Raw genomic sequence first — 15,328 nt, 5'->3', positions numbered from 1 at the left:
TAGTTCTAAAAATATTGTTGATTGTTTCAATTATTAAGATTTAATTTCTAATCTAGTAATTAATATAAAGAAGAAAATCGTTCCCTCCATCCTCGTTATGAAGATGCTCGATATTTGTTTTAATTATTAAGATATAATTTCTAACCTATTAATTAATATAAATAAATAATAAGATAATTTATGGAACTTTATCCGTAATTTCTTAACATCTGAGCCCCCAACGTCTTTTTTTCCAACCCTTTTAGCGCCTAACACTAACCCCATCCATTAAATGTTAGGGGCTAAAAGGGTTAGAAAAGAGACGTTAGAGGCCAAAAAGATTAGAAAAAAAGACGTTGGGGGCTCAAATGTTAAAAATTCTTTTTGGGCTAAAAGAGTAAAAGTGTTATAACCACAGGGGCCAAAATTGTAATTTACTCTATTAGTTAAATAAATAATATTATAAACGAGAAGGAGATTAAACTAAATAATAATTATCCATAAAAAATTAAACTAATTAATATTTAGTAGGAGAATTATAGATAATTAATTAGAAAAGATTAAACTAAAATAATACTTATCTATAAGAGATGGCCTAATATGATGAAAAGTGTCCTAAAATGATTTATAGATATAGATAATTAGGAGATTGAAGAGGTATGGTCCCAATTCCCTGCCTACATGGCAGGGACCACACCACTCTTATGCACACAAAGCATCCATGTCAGCGAAGCAATCCAGAAGCTTCCAGAAACTTCTGGATGATTCACAGCTGGCACCAAAGATGCTCTATCCGACATAAAGGACAACACGTGTCGCCACTCGCAGAATGCCACATAGGCCTGCGACAAATCAGGGAGCAGGTCTGACGGTACCAGTACGAGGTATCCAGCGTGGGCGAATGTAAGAACGCCACGTGTACCACTACACTTGCCATGACAGAGCAGACCAAGAGGATATTCCTCTTGGTCGGACAGCTGGCGCGCACCCACAGCTGGCACAGCTGCTCCTCCCTTCTTCACCCTCCGGCTATAAATAGGACCCTTCATCATTCAGGTTCAGGATCTTTACACTCCCTACTCATTCTATACACACACTGTTTATTTCTCTCAGAATAGTACTTATTCTCACGCCGGAGCCTGGTTAAGAGGGAAACCCCCCTTCTCCCCCTCTTAACGAGACTAACGGTGTTTACTGTTTTGCAGATCTCCAGCCATTGTTGCGAACGAGAAAAGAGGTTGAACCCCACAGACGAAATAACCCCATTGATTATCCTTGTGTTAACCAGTGTTTCAACATTGGCGCCATCCGCTTTTTGCAAAACCAATCTCATCTCTTTTCTCTATTGACAAACACTCGTCAAAATGGCTGAACAAACTCCCTCACACCCAGTCGACGGAGAAGTTTCTTCCTTTGAACTCGTTTCGGACACAGCACACGTCCAAAGGAGTCAAAGGAACGAAACCATCCAAGAGGAGCAACTGAACAATGATTTTCCTCCTATCTTTGGGAGTGTCTAGGGTCGTTAACCAGACCACAGCTGGACCCACTTTCCAAACACCATCAGCAAGAATCACCACTCAAACCACAAATGGAGCTGTTTTCCAAACACCCCCGCCGATGCAGACTCTAAGCCATGGAGCAGGCCCCTCTGCTCCATCGGAACAAGCACAATTCAACTATTCTGCACTTTTAGGGCTACCCGAGGGAAAAACTCTGGCTTCCTGGTATGCCGAACAGATGGCGTCCGTAAACCTCGTTTATACGCAGCTCAGCGCACAACAAGCCCTGCTCCAAGCGCAAGCTAACCAATCGGCATTCGTAACTCCACAACCAAGGTCTCTGAGTACACACACGGCTCAGCAGACAAATGCGTGGAACTTACGTCCAGAAAAAGGACCAGTACAAAATATAAGAAGACCCAGCGTACACGACACGCGCGATACTTATGCTGAAACAGAGAGCAACTTCGTGCAAAACTCCAATCTACAACGAAAGCCGATCCAAACCCGTTTGGGCGGGCGCAACATGAATACGGAGTGGGATGAAGAAGAAGACGACCCAACTTACAAGGAGGAATCCACAGTGTTTAGCAGACTTCATCCGGAGCACGAAGCATACAAATCAACCAAGCGCGCGGGGTACAACCCAAAAGTAGAGCATGATTACACCTTTAGCTATCGTCCTGAGGACATGGCTGAAAATTCAAAATTCATCCGAGAAATCGCATGCGCGGCCATAGACAAAACGAAATTACCACACAACGTGGGTAAATACAACGGGTTGACGGACCCAGATGATCACCTCCAGGTGTTTAAGGGCGCAGGGGCAACAGGCGGATGGAACTTACCAACATGGTGCCACCTGTTTGCTCAGACATTCGTCGGCGCGGCGCGCATTTGGTTCGACAACTTACCAGCAGGCAAAATCAAATCATGGGTCGATTTCCGAGAGAAGTTCCTAGCACACTTCTCTCAGCAGCGAAGACAAGCCAGAGACCCCGGCGACTGTTTAAACATATGGAGAAAAGACTACGAAAGCGTAGAAGACTTCATTAAAAGGTACAACAAAGAATGTTTAGAAATCGGAGATATACCAGAAAAGATGATGCACGCTCACTTCATGAGGGCAGTCAAGTGTGACGATTTGGTTAAAAGAATCAAAGGGCGAGACGGAGGACCCAAAGATTGGGAAACTTTCGTAGAAGCAGCCAAAACCATTGCGCAGACAGACAGGCAGTTGACCGGTGACGATCACCGTCAGCGCGCACACAACCATAATGATCGACACAACAGAAGGGGCAGAAATCAACCCTGGAAGGCTTCTGGGCACAGAGAAAGAAGCCCTCCACGGGAAGACGCACGCCATACAATCAATCAAATAGCCCATCGAAAAGAAGTGAAGCGAGAAAACAGAGAGAAGCAGTGGACTCCACTGACCAAAACACCTTCTGAAGTCTTGGCCACAGAGAACCATCAGTTCAAACCACCCTTGCAGATGCGCAACAAGAGAGGCCAAGACCCAAATCTTTTCTGTGAATTCCACAAGGATACGGGTCACCTCACCGATGACTGTTTCAGCCTGAAATAAGAAATTGAAAGAGCCTTAAGGGATGGAAAGCTCACTCACTTAGTCAAGGGCGGAAAGCGTGATTACCGCCAAATACAAAGAAGAGACGAAGGGCCAGATAACAAGAAGCTCAGAAAGCTAGAAACCCACATGGTGCAGGGAGGTCCACGAAGACCGAGAAAAACTACAACAAACGCGCGCAGGATGATTCATGGCGCGAGAAGCAAGTTATTTTCCCAGTTGTTAGAGGAGGTCCGAGAGAAAAGCGACCAATAGTCATCCCAGGAGTGATTGGCCAATACCAAACAGACTACATCTTCATCGATCCGGGGAGCACCGCGGATATCATATACGAACAGTGCTTCAATCAATTTGATCAAGAGGATAAGGCGCGCTTAGAACCAGTCGATTACCCACTAACTGGTTTCTGTAATGAAGCCGTCTTTCCCCTAGGGCAGATATCTTTCCTGGTGTTACTTTCGGACGGAAGAAATTCAAGAACCGAAGAAGTCACATTCATGGTCCTGCCGGCACACTCAAGACACGACATCCTCCTAGGGAGAGAATCCCAAGGAGACTTCAGTATGATCTGCTCTGCACCACATTCCGCTGTAGGATTCCCCACCGAAACAGGCATTGCGCTGATATATGCAAGTAAAGAAGTTCTAGCAACAGATGAACTCAGACCAGCCAAAGCAAGCAAGCCAGCACCGTGCATAGAGGCAGAAAAATGGGTATTGAACAGCGCATACCCAGAACAAACAGTCACCCTGGGGCCCGCTATGTCTGACTTAACGCGCGCGACGCTCAAAAAATTGCTGCACGACAACATGGACGTGTTCGCCTGGACACCTGCCGATATGGTTGGTGTTCCACGGCACATAGCAGAACACCGTCTGAATGTCTCAGAAGACGCAAAGTCGGTGGTGCATGCCAAACGCCACCTAGGCGATGTCAAACACGACGCCATGAAAGAACAAGTGTTAGAGTTGCTAAACGCAGGAATCATCAGAGAAGTCAGATACCAAACATGGGTAGCAAGTCCAGTAATGGTGAAGAAACCAAATGGCAGCTGGAGAATGTGTGTCGACTATAAGGATCTGAACAAGGCATGTCCCCGTGACTGCTACGCTTTACCAGACATAGACGAGAAAATCGATTCTTTGGCAACATTCCAGTGGAAATGTTTTCTGGATTGCTACAAAGGGTACCATCAAGTTCAAATTGCCGTTCAAGACGAAGATAAAACCGCATTTCGCACGCCAACAGGCCTGTATTGCTACACCAAGATGCCTTTCGGCTTAAAAAACGCAGGCGCGACATACCAAAGGTTGATGAATGAGACATTCTGTGACGCCATTGGTAAGTACATAGAAGTGTACATGGATGATCTGGTAATCATGAGCACAGAGGAAAGCACGATGCTGGCAAACATACAGAAGACCTTCAATACACTGCGCAGCGTAAGTATCAAGCTGAACCCAGCAAAGTGCTCATTCGGAATGGAAGAAGGGAAGTTCCTGGGCTTCATAGTCACAAAGGATGGTTTTAAGGTAAATCCTGAAAAGGTCCAAGCCATAGAAAGGATGCCTTCACCATCAAACATCAAAGACATGCAAAAACTAGCAGGATGATTAGCCGCACTCAACCGCTTCCTAGCTAACCACGCTGCAAAATCCTTCCCATTCATCAAGACCTTACGCAACTGCATGAAGAAAAGCCAGTTCCAATGGACTCCGGAAGCAGACAGTGCGTTCCGCGAGGTGAAAGATTGCCTCATCAAACTGCCAACATTAACCGCACCGAATAAGGGAGAACCTTTGGTACTCTACCTGTCAGCTTCCGACAGGGCAGTCGGGGTAGTATTACTCGTCGATCGTCAAGGTATTCAAACACCAGTTTACTATGTGTCGCGAACCTTGACCGATCCAGAGACTCGGTATGCAATCATGGAGAAGCTAGTCCTTACGGTGATTCACGCCTCAAGACGGCTGCGCAGGTATTTTGCCAATCACGTCATCCACGTGCTAACAAACTACAACATCGGAAATATCCTTGCAAGGCCAGAAGTATCAGGAAGGCTAGCTAAATGGGCAATAGAACTGGGGGGTCATAACATGGTTTTCAGACCAAGACCATCAATCAAAGGCCAAGTCTTGGCAGATTTTATGACGGAAGTCCCAGATGACAAAGATAGAGAATGTAAAGCGATGGAGAAAGCTGAGAAAAAGCAAATAGAGGAGCCATGGCTGTTGTAGACAGATGGTGCATCTAACGAAGATGGAGCAGGCGCGGGGCTAAGGCTGGTGAGCCCAGACAAACATGAATTCACATACGCCATACGCCTGGATTTCAAAAGTACAAACAACGAAGCAGAGTATGAAGCCTTCCTGGCTGGCTTACGATTGGCAATCAAAATGGGGGTCCGACACATCGAAGCGCATGTGGACTCCATGTTAGTAGCAGGCCAAATCAACGGCCAATACGAAGCCAAAGGCGACATAATGGCACTCTATCTCAACCAAGCAAAAACGTTGCTGCAAACCTTCTATTCCTACAAGGTGCACCACATAAACCGAAGCGAAAACAAGCCAGCGGACGCATTAAGCAAGCTCGCATCAACAAGCTTCCAACACCTAGTGAAGGATGTGCGCATAGAGGTTTTAAGCAACCCATCCGTTCCACTCAGAGAAGTCAGCGTTATCCAGACAGGCACAACGTCCTGGATGACACCGATAATCATGTACTTGCAGTCTGGGATACTCCCAGAAAACAAAGCCGAGGCGCGAAAGATCCAATACAAATCAGAGCATTATCAGATAGCGGACGGCATACTGTACCGAAAGTCGTATCTTGGCCCGCTGCTAAGATGTGTTGACGCCGACGATGCAAATTATCTGATCCGGGAAGTGCATGAAGGAATCTGTGGTATCCATGCTGGGCCTCGAATGGTAGTGGCAAAAGTGATGAATGCCGGATACTACTGGCCCGGGATGCATCTTGACGCTGTGAAAGAACTGAGAAAGTGCAGTGGCTGTCAGAGACATGCGCCAAAGACCATGCGCCCCAAGAACGAACTAGTACCCGTAACAACCGCATGGCCTTTTCAAAAATAGGGCATAGACATGGTAGGTCCTTTCCCAGAAGCACCGGGGGCAGTCAAGTTCATAATAGTCGCGGTGGACTACTTCACCAAGTGGGTAGAAGCAAAGGCGCTTGCATCAACCACATCGGTAGTCGTCAAACGATTCATATGGGAACAAATCATATGCCGGTTCGGCTTACCTCTCCGAATCATCACCGATAATGGAACTAACTTTGCAGCAGACGACCTCGAATGATGGTTCAAAGAACTACACATCGAGCATACCTTCTCTTCGGTTGCGCACCCGCAAGGGAATGGTCAAGTAGAGGCAGTCAACAAAAGTATCGTCGATGGTATCAAGGCAAGGCTCGGCGAGAAACGAAGAGGCTGGGTCGACGAACTACCAAGCATACTGTGGGCCCATAGAACAATGCCAAAAACAAGCAACGGTGAAACGTCGTTCAGTTTGGTCTATGGGTCTGAAGCTGTTATCCCAGCAGAAATCGGGCTACCATCTCCAAGGATGCTCTCCATGAATGTAATCAACAATGAAGAAGAAAGGAGGATCGACCTAGACCTCCTAGAAGAACGGAGAGAGATGGCAGCAATCAACGAGGCCAAATACAAAACGAAGCTGGAGAAATATTACAACTCCAGAGTCCGAGTCTGCACTTTTAACCCGGGAGACTATGTCTTAAGGGACAATGAAGCCTCCAACGCAGAAAAGCCTGGAAAACTGGCTCCCAAATGGGAAGGCCCGTACATAATCGATGCAGTACTCGGCAAGGGAGCATACAAACGACGCACCATCAACGACAAAGAGGTTCCACGAACCTGGAATGCCCAACAACTCCGAAAGTGCTACATGTAATACAACCATGTAATCGTAAAAGGCGAATCGCCAACACATTTACTTAATACAAGAAGTGTTTGGCTACTTTTATTTCATGCAAATTTCTTGTCACAACTGCATTTATTACTTTGGGCGTACACGAAAACATCAATGGCTCGACCATAGGAAACGTTGTAGACCTCCAAGGCTCGTCACAACCAAGTGAACAGCCGGGTCAGAAACACAACCAAAGCCTACAAAACGCCAAAACATAACTTCGTGCCCACATAAACACGAAAATATCGATAGCAAGGTAACTAAACATTGTAATGCTCCCAAGGCTGATCACAGCTGAGCTCACACAATAATCTGCAACTCGATCACTTCGTATGTCACCTATAAGCGCACACGTCTAAACGACAGAATAAAACGTTGTAGTAACACAACATCACCTGTCAGCGCCATCATTCATTCGTGACACCTGATCAAAGTAATTAAACATGCACATATTATGACGATAACAAAATTCGCATAACCATAGAAAAAAGCGATAAAATATTCACAAGAATCCCAGGTACACACACCCACAGGTAAACAAAATTTAAATTGTCTTAAAGCAACCAACATTACAGGCCGATTCACGACCATACACGGCACACAGGCCGGAATCCACCGTTCAAATCTGACTGGGGCCAGCACCCCCTGCCGCGTCAACATCTTCTCCCAAAGCCTTCTTCAACAAGGCAACCCCATCCGGTTTCCGAGACAACTTCTGCGCCGCTCGGACAACGGCGAACTCTAGGGTTGAAAAGTCCTTGCGCTTAGCAGCATAAGCACCATCACAATCCTCTTTATACAGCTCAAAGTGGTAGTCTTTCTCGTTATTGACAGCCGCAGACTTGCCTTCAGCATACCCAAACTTACGACCGCTATTATAACCCGCTCGACCCAATTCAAGCATGTACGTGGCAAGCTCAGTCGAATTCATAATACGGTCAGCAAGCTGCATAAAACAAGGCAATCAGATAAAAATCGCAAAAACAAAAGAATAAGAAGGAGCAAGAAGATAAGGAAACACAACAAAATATACTAAACCTAAAGGAAAATAAATCAAAAACAAACTCAAGGAAGAAACATACATTTACCCTGATGGCTATACACAGGTTGACCCAGTGGGTGTTTAGGCACCCACAACAAACTCATCCCTGCCCCAACTAAAGCCATCTCATCCAGCTGGGAAATGGCAGTCGCCTTAGAGGTTATCTTCCTATACCAGTCCTGAGCAGCAAAGTCTTGCATAACATCCACCTTCGGGATCCCTTGGCTCACATGCCTATACAACATATCTATCGGAATTACACCACGGCGGATGTAAAAGAATTTCTGTTTCCAGTCATGAAGGCTCTTTAACGGCACAGAACATACCGGAGCAACACTTGTTCGTGCCTGAAAGGAATAAAAGCCACTGTGTACGTAACGCTGTAGAACACGTTAAACATCTCGAAAGTAGGCTCAACACGGTAAGCCCTACAAACGTATTCAAAATGGGTAATGCGTGGAAGCCCAATCGCATTAACCTGGGAAATATGAAGCCCATACCCCCTTAACACAGCAGCAGTAAACTTTGTTATCGGCAACCTGAAACTACCCTCCCGGAAAAACGCAGCATACAAAGTGATATAACCCGAGAGGGCGTCTAAAGTAGTAGATCCAGCAGGAGGATACTGAGCCCCCCACTCAGGGCGGAAGTTCATACCCCTCACCAGATTCTGAAACTCCTCCTCCTTCCAACCAATAACAGCCTGGTCCGGACCAGGAGGGGCTTTCCCCCTATGTTTTCTTTTCTTTTGGGTAGGATTCTTCTCAGACATGGTATAAGTACCAAGAAGTGGAAAATCTGAACTCAAGAAAAATATGGAGAAACGGAGAATAAGGGGAGAAGATAGAGAGAAAACCACAGTTGAAATTTGAAAATGTAAAGGAGAATAGGGTAACCGCCTCCTATTTATACCCATCGCATTTAATGCGATGGGTAGTGGAACGGCAAAGCACAGAAAAAGCACCCAATAGATGACTGACACGTCAGAAGAGAGAGAAGACATCGGCTCTTTTTTCGGGAAGCATGGGCGACAAGGCCGGCTGACGTGACAGAAAGTCACTGAAAAAGCAACTGTTCACCTCCGATAAGACAGGGATGTCAGACAGTCACACCAAACACTTCCCCATAACCACCAAACTTCCACCAGAAGGAAACATCAAGAGCCAAAACACATGCGCCATGTGTCCATTTGCCTCACTTTTTTCGAAGAGCCAAAACCCATGCGCCATGCGTCCATTTGGCTCACTTTTTTCAAAGAGCCAAAACCCATGCGCCATGCGTCCATTTGGCTCACTTTTTTTCAAAAAGGGCCAAAACCCATGCGCCATGCGTCCATTTGGCTCACCTTTTTCAAGGGGCCAAAACCCATGCGCCATGCGTCTATTTGGCTCACTTTTTTCAAAGGGCCAAAACCCATGCGTCATGCGTCCATTTGGCTCACCTTTTTCAAGGGGCCAAAACCCATGCGCCATACGTCCATTTGGCTCACTTTTTTCAAAGGGCCAAAACCCATGCGCCATGCGTCCATTTGGCTCACCTTTTTCAAGGGGCCAAAACCCATGCGTCATGCGTCCATTTGCTCACTTTTTTCAAAGGGCCAAATCCCATGCGCGATGCGTCCATTTGGCTCACTTTACATGTACCAAAACTCTACGCGATGCACAGAAACCACAACTCTCATAAGTCCAGAATCCCTCCTAGACGATCAACTCAACTAGAAGGCACACTGGACTGGGGGGACTTGAAGAGGTATGGTCCCAATTCCCTGCCTACATGGCAGGGACCACACCACTTTTATGCACACAAAGCATCCATGTCAGCGAAGCAATACAGAAGCTTCCAGAAACTTCTGGATGATTCACAGCTGGCACCAAAGATGCTCTATCCGACATAAAGGACAACACGTGTCGCCACTCGCAGAATGCCACATAGGCCTGCGACAAATCAGGGAGCAGGTCTGACGGTACTAGTACGAGGTATCCAGCGTGGGCGAATGTAAGAACGCCACGTGTACCACTACACTTGCCATGACAGAGCAGACCAAGAGGATATTCCTCTTGGTCGGACAGCTGGCGCGCACCCACAGGTGGCACAGCTGCTCCTCCCTTCTTCACCCTCCGGCTATAAATAGGACCCTTCATATTCAGGTTCAGGATCTTTACACTCCCTACTCATTCTATACACACACTGTTTATTTCTCTCAGAATAGTACTTATTCTCACGCCGGAGCCTGGTTAAGAGGGAAACCCCCCTTCTCCCCCTCTTAACGAGACTAACGGTGTTTACTAGTTTGTAGATCTCCAGCCATTGTTGCGAACGAGAAAAGAGGTTGAACCCCATAGACGAAATAACCCCATTGATTATCCTTGTGTTAACCAGTGTTTCAAAAGAGATGCTACATTTCATTGACTGATTTCCGGTGATGTGCTCCTCATTGAAAATCATTTATTTTGTTGTGAGTTTTGATCGGGTTAAACACGTGTTTTATGGTTAGAATATTGATTAAAATTATATATTACAAATGGTAACAACAATTTAGAAAAAAAAATGCTTTAATTGTCTAATCAAATTAAAGCACGCTTAAATAGTTATAATTATTGAAGTTTTTTAATTATTATAATTACAAATGAAACTCGTGTATATTTTAAAAAAGAAAATATATATTGGTATACAAGGAAAGCATGTTTAAAATTCAATTGGAACTCAAATTTGAATTTTAGATTCTCCTATAGAAATCCATATGAACTAAAAATCATGTTCGGCATAAAAACTTTGGTTACTAATATGGATAAAATATCATACGTAGATCGGTTGGCAAAATCAAAGTCTTTAAACATTTAAGTTTAGAATGGGAGGTCTTAAATTTAAGTCACACATACGACTGAGATTAAAGAAATTTGCCACTAAAAAATCTAATGCATTCAACAGGAAAACTAGGGATGAGCTCGGTTAGCGGTACCGAAAATCGCGAAATACGGGTACCGAGACCAGTATGGAAAATATTTGGTACGATATTGTAAGGCACCGGTATTGGGACGGTACCGGTATTTGTATATAAAATTTGATAAAATATCGGTACCATAGCGAACCAAAAATTTTGGTACCGAAAACGCTAAAAAGTGGATACCGAATCGGTACCGAAAAAGTTTCAGCATGGGAAATTTTGTACTAGTAACAAATCCTAAATGCTCATCCCTAGGAAAAGCTATAGTTATTAAATAATAAAATATTAGCATGTGATCTAGCGAAGAGATTGAGTCGATTACAATAACCAACATCACCAAAACAAAGTGTAATCATCATCAATTAAATATGCGCCAAAGATCTCTAGATCAAGTGGTGGAAGGCTTGCATTTCTCTTGAGAGATATAAGTTCAACTCTCACTTGGTGCAGAGTGAGACATTGGTGTGCAACGATAGGAGACCCAGGGAAACCTGGGTTCGATCCTTGTGCCAAACGCGTTTTACTGGTAATTTCGCCGTCGTGCCTACGGGCGGGTGGGTTACCGGGTTTTTCCCGGAATTGGGGGTGGACTCGAGTTACTCTCGGAGCACTCCGTTTGGTCCAGTGAGTGCCTCGAGAGGGCTCGGAATTGATTCTGTTGGCCGTTTAAAAAAAATAAATATGAACAAACTATTATTATAAAAACGGACCAACAACCTAAATAGGTTATTAATTTAAAAAAAAAAAAAGAAATCTACCCGACCCAAATGTGTACGTTGACGTTTGATCAGTTGATTTTTTCGAAGGCACCTTCCACCTTATAGTCAATGTTTTTTTTTTTTCTCTTTGTCAAAGGTTATTCATGCCATCCACCATCCATCATCGACTTTGACACCTGGTATCTGTATATGTGCGTATTAATGTATGTATGTATGTATATGTACGTCTACGTGAGTGTGAAGCTTGCTAAGTTTCCACATGACATTAGTCAAAAAGTCAAATTTTGGTAAAACGTTCTTGCATGAATATTATTACTAAGCTAACATGGCACTTAACCTAAGTTTAAAGAAAAAATTGTTGAATGGATGTTTGGTCTACTTAATGTTGGGACTAATCTTGTCATAACTCAAAAGTTAGAGGGTGCTAAGTGGTTTAGTTTATTTTTGGTGGAAGATCATTATTTATGGTAGTTTTATTTTATTATTATTTAGATTTCCTAATTTTAGTCTAGGTATGTTTTTTGATCATCAAGGTAGTTTAGTATAAGATATTAGAGTTAATTACACAAATGGGTCCTGTGGTTTATATCTAATTTCGCCTTTGGGTACTAACTTTATTTTTTAACAGGTTTAGGTTCTATGGTTTCAATTTTGTAACACCTTTGGGTACTAACACCAAAATTAGTTAATTAATGACTAAAATACCCTTGCATTTTTTTAAGTTTATCAATGTAACATATTTGGGTACTAACACCTAATTTTATTTAAGTTTAAATCAATTTTAAAAAATCTATTTATTTTTTTTTTATTTTCATCTTTTTTTATATCTCTTAATTAACATAAACTCTATTTATTTTTTTTATTTTCATATTTTTATTAAATTTCTTGTTTAACATAAAATCTATTTATTACACCAGTATTTTTTTTAAATAGATATTTTAAATAAAATCTACTAGCTATATAGTTTTATCTAAATTAAATTTCTTACTCGTTTTAAATAATGTAAACCTTACTCGTTTTCAATTTTGGATTGAAATGATTGATAATAATAAATATTTTTCATGTAAAAAATTTAAGCTTTTTTTTTAACTCGTTTTTTTTCATTTACATTTTACTATTTTAGAAAGATATTTAATTTACATAAAACTATATAGCTAGGTATTTTAGATAAAACCATATAGCTAGATATTTTAGATAAAACTAAAAAAAATTAAGCCTTTTTTTAACTCGTTTTTTTGTAAAAAAGATATTTAATTTACATAAAACTATATAGCTAGTAGATTTTACTGGTGCAACTAGTAGATTTTATGTAAATTAAATATCTTTCTAAAATAGTAAAATGTAAATGAACAAAAAAAAAAACAAGTTAAAAATGGCTTAATTTTTTTTACATGAAAGATATTTATTATTATTATTATTATTATTATTATTATTATTATTATTATTATCAATCATATATATCCAAAATTGAAAACGAGTAAGGTTTACATTATTTAAAACTAGTAAGAAATTTAATTTACATAAAACTATATGGCTAGTAGATTTTATTTAAAAAATCTATTTAAAAAAATACTGATGTAACAAGTAGATTTTATGTTAAATAAGAAATTTAATAAAAATATGAAAATAAAAAATAAATAGAATTTATGTTAATTAAGAGATATAATAAAAAAAATGAAAATAAAAAAATAAACAGATTTTGTAAAATTGATTTAAACTTAAATAAAATTAGGTGTTAGTACCCAAATATGTTAAATTGATAAACTTAAAAAAATGCAAGGGTATTTTAGTCATTAATTAATTAATTTTAGTGTTAGTACCCAAAGGTGTTACAAAATTGAAACCATAGAACCTAAATCTGTTAAAAAATAAAGTTAGTACCCAAAGGCGAAATTATGTATAAACCACAGGACTCATTTGTGTAATTAACTCTTAGTATAAATAGAGGGTTAGGGTTATTGTATTGATGTACTTTTATTGATAAAAACCAGTTTGTTCATCCGGTGTTTGCGTGTTCGATCAAGGGCCTGATTTTCAACAATTGGTATCAGAGCTTGACGGTTTTAAGAGTCGTTTTCAAGAAAGGGGGAGCCGCCCCTCGCAGGGCTGCAATGGCGCGGGTCAGTGGAAGTTAATGTTTACAACAAGGAGAGAACAAAATCTATGGGTTGTAGTCATGAGATGACTTAGGTAACCGTACTTATTTTTGGGAGGCAAAATAATTTATTTCCCATGTGGAATCAAATTTGTGTGACGGTTCACGGTAGGAATACTAGTTTGGATGAGGATCAATTTGATTAGTCACTTTGGAACAAATTTTCATTGTAAATTAAGCTATTGGTTTTTATGTGATAAAGGTAGCAAGAAAGTAATAAAGAAATCGTGTTGGGAATTAAGTCACAACTGAAATGATGAACATATGATTTGTTCATGGTTTGATTGTACGCATAGGTTTCTAGCAGGTGTTGATACATTTAGTGGTGGCGTTAATCAACCAAAGTAAAAGAAGGGTTAGATCGAGGACGGGTTGCGAAAGCTTCTTAGCCGTGAAGTGAAATCAACGGGTGATTTTTCTACGGTGGGTAAAAAAAACCAACGTATATGGGTGCAATAAAAACGAGTCAGCAGGGGCTGAATGGGGTTCCTTTAGCAACCAAAGAAGACAAAATAGCGGTGGCTTGTCTTGTTGGTGGTCGATAGCAACGGGTGCAAATCGATTAGGGAAGTTTTTGGTGTAAAAAATCCGATCAAGGAAAAAAGAGGCGAATGGTGATTCGTGTGTCATGAGCGAGTGGTGCGAACAAACACCGATTAAAGGGGTGATTGTTGGCTTTATTCTGGTTTGTTCGTGGATCGTAGGTTGACGGTTTCGAGGGTTTATCTTCTAGTGGGTCAAAAGGGTAGCGGAGACAAGTCGTGATTCAGGCCAAATCAGCGGGCTTGTTAACCTAGATGTTGATCGAAGAACGAGAATGGATCGTGTATTTATTTGACGGATACTCTTTCTTACCCAGGAGAAGAATCGCAAGGAGGCGTTGAATTCTTATGTCAGAAAAACCAACGGGTGTAGCGCGGTAGAAATTAACGAAACAACGGGGTGGCTGAGATATTCGTTTCGCGACTCGTAGACGGTGCAGCATGTGGCTGGTGTCTAGTTGGGGGTTGATATGCAAGGGGTGCTTATCAAGGAAGAGTTTAATAGAATAGTAAAATCACGATCAAAGACGACTTTGGACGTGGTCAAGGTGAAGACAGGGGTGTCTAGGATAGGTCGAGTTATTGGGAGGCTTCGGACGTGACCGAGGTTGAGGTCAGGAGTCCGGTAGAAGTCAGAGATGGTAGAGATCTAGGAGATGGTCGAGTACAACGGGACAAGAGCCACGTCAGGTGTTACAAATGCAATGAGTTCGGGCATTACATATCGGAGTGTCCAAGGTGGGAGAAAAAAGAAGAGGTGAACTTGACCCGATATGAGGATGATGGACCAGCTCTAATGTGAAGAAAGTGACTGACAAGATTAGGGGGGTGATTGTTAGGACTAATCTTGTCATAACTCAAAAGTTGGAAGTTGCTAAGTGGTTTAGTTTATTTTTGGTGGAAG

This window comes from Helianthus annuus, chromosome 9 (genome assembly GCF_002127325.2).
Source record: "Helianthus annuus cultivar XRQ/B chromosome 9, HanXRQr2.0-SUNRISE, whole genome shotgun sequence".
In the NCBI taxonomy this organism is placed as follows: domain Eukaryota; kingdom Viridiplantae; phylum Streptophyta; class Magnoliopsida; order Asterales; family Asteraceae; genus Helianthus; species Helianthus annuus.
The sequence above is the reverse complement of the archived record's forward strand: the minus strand, read 5'-3'. Positions refer to the sequence as shown.